This window comes from Gobio gobio (assembly GCF_949357685.1).
Source record: "Gobio gobio genome assembly, chromosome: 1".
Taxonomy (NCBI): Eukaryota; Metazoa; Chordata; class Actinopteri; order Cypriniformes; family Gobionidae; genus Gobio; species Gobio gobio.
Window position 1 is genome coordinate 52,840,328 of NC_137097.1, and position 3,182 is coordinate 52,843,509.

A 3,182-nucleotide genomic window follows, 5' to 3' on the forward strand; every position below is an offset into this window, starting at 1 on the left:
GAGCCGCGTGGAGCACATTATTTGACGGACAGATGCACTTTTTATGGACTTCAAAAACAGAGCCACTATTACTCCAATTCTAATGCTTGGATTAGCCTGGACTTTTGTAATATAACTTCCTTATAAATTTTCATTTTTTGGTGAACTATCCCTTTAATAAATATATTTGCTTCTAGTGTTCCCTGAAACAGAGTATTCTCTGTCTAGAGCGCACAACAGCATGAGCTTATTTGGAAGAAGCTTAGGCCTGAGCTTGCATTTTGCTGCGTTGGTTTGACATTGTGGAAAACAGACTAATAGAATCAAAATGTATTAGCCTTTTTAACCATTAGGGATGTGACGGTGAGAACATTTTCCCTCACATTGCAGTGCTTGTGCACGGAGCAGCTGTGAACGAATTCAGCCGTGCGCTGTTTACTTTCGGTTTGCCAATTCGGGGGCGGGTTGCTTGAATTGTGGGTTCATTAGCCTTTTATTCTTAATGAAAAACACAACAAAACAGTGCAATGACAAACTCCCTTAAATAGGCGCTTTTACATTTTGCTTGGAAACCAAATCTTCTGCGATCATCTTGTCTATCAGCTGTTTGCTCTCGTGATGAATGAAATCTGACTCATGTTGCAGTTTGTGCTGCGACTTTTGTTCGACTCACGCGGCACGTTCAGTTTTTAATTGTAGCTAATCTGTTCTCTAACTGAACAAAATGATTTTTACTACTATAATATATCAAAACTGGGATGTTACAGACCCGTGTGTTTTGGATCACTAGTGCCGTTCTCGGAGCATATAAGCCCTGTCCGCGTGAGGCACGCCGCTTCTCGAGATTCCTGCCTTTATTAGATAGAAGAATATGTTCAGCCCCTTCCCTCCGAAGCTTCGAATATTCGATGTTGATTACTACCGAAGCTTCAAAGCTCAAAAAATGGTATTCGGACCAGCCCTACCTTTCTATCAAAATTATTTGACATTATCAAGATGAATTTGTTCTGACACATTTTAACTCTTGAGTTCTTGTCGAATTGTATTACCATTTTCTAAACTATAGCGAATAAACTGTGATAATGTGAGAAAATGTGTCTGAATAAATAAACAACATTTTGGTTTGACTGTATATATTGAATCAAAAGAATTAAAATAGAATTTTCAAACAAAACAAAATAAAACTTGAAGTATAATGCTCATTTTAGTCCATGTTAAAAATGTAATGCAAGATGATTTTTCTTCAGGGACTGAAAAAGGCACTGCATACTGATAATAACCACCTGGGCTCATCAGGTCTATCATTGTATCGTGTTTGTTTTGTTTGTTTTTCCTTTTTTGACCAAATCTCTTTTATCATTATATGTTTCCTACCAATATTTATGTCTTGTTTTGTAAATGCTACAAAAGAATTTGTAAGTAGAGAAGCGTAATCAATGCAATGATCCACAATTTCACTGTGATACATTTATTATTGTATCTTTTATTGACTATTATAAATCAGTACATCTGTACTATTAATTTATCGCAAACCTGTATTTTTATTGTTTTCGAAAAAAGTTTTTAAATGGCCTTAATGTAAAAAAGTTTATACATGGTTTTAATGTGCCAATTAAATTTACATCTTTACATTCTGCTCTTTGGCTTCTATTCTAAGTCTTCACCATGACCCTGTCCCCTTTTGAGTAGCATTTGATTCCTAGGTTGGCATGGTCTGAGTCTCCTACGAGCCTTACATGGCAAGAGCTGCGGCCGATGGGGATCAGGTTGTCCTCTTCAGTAACTGTGGTGCAAGAGTGGGGGGGACTCGACTCTTCTAAGGATCTCTTCTTAAATCTGACTGGAGCTAAATCAGCACATCATCTCAGTTTAGCCGCTCGCTCGGTGTGAACATGGAAGCGCTGCAGAACAGAATCTGTGTGCAAGCAGCTTTACTTGCATGAACATGCATGTGGTATTTTAGCAATAAGCATCTCATATCTAATTTGCTATGTTGCCTGAAAGTGCCCGTCGCTAATATATCTTTTTTATGACACATTTAGCGGATTCAACCTTTAAAGCTTGAAAAGGTTATGTGTCAACATGTTCTTACACATAGACAACAATTATAGAGCATAACATCCTAAAATAGCTCTAAATGTACTCGTATAGAAGTGCTATATTTATAAAGATATCCACAAAATGAATAAGTGCCCCAGGCTCACATATAAGCTGACAGAACAGGAGAGTGACCCAGGTGGAGCACGGGCTGAGAGCTAAATGGTTTTATGAGTGAGGAGGACTTAATTTTAACAACTTCTGGTCTTGAGTGTTGCATCATGAAAAAAGTGGGTCATATAAAGATGCCAGGCCATACGCACTCAGCTGTTCTCCTCAGAGTAGAAAGAGCAGGATAAAGAAAAAGAGGAGTGAGAATGATCAAGGACATGATATCTCAGAGGCATGTCTGCGTACATATCCATTTTCAACCACATTGCAATTTAACATCTTGCTACCCCCCTTCACAATAAGGTTCAACATATTGGGTATCATGAACAAACAATTTTTCTACAGCATATATTAATCTATGTTAATGTTTTTTTCTTCATAACTATTACTATTGCTCATTGTTAATTTATGTTCATTAATAATACTAATAATGGTAATATAATATGTATATATATATATTTTTGTTTTTCTGATTTTAAGTAATTTACACAAAAATGTACATCTGTATTAAAATCAAAAATCATCATAACTTAAATTTAAATTAAAAAAGAGTGCAAGTACTGTTAACCCTCTGGGGTTTTTCATTTATATGTCACACTCAGGACCTTCGGGTCAAAAATGACCCGGAGGGCGGGATTAAGATAAAAAAGATTTGAGTAAAATCACTTAAATATATTTTTGTTCAATCATATTTAGTTTTTATTTTTATTTTATTTTTTATGATTTATTATTAATATTTATGCAATAATTATGATCCATTTTTTCCCCATTGAATATAATAAAAAAATTATATATATATATATATATATATATATATATATATATATATATATATATATATATATATATATATATATATATATATATATATATATATATATATATATATATATATATATATATATACACATTTTTTTTTTTTTTTTTTTTATTAAAGCTGTATTTCATTTTAGAGTCAAGTCTAGGCCTCATGAAAGCAATTTTTTAAATGAGAT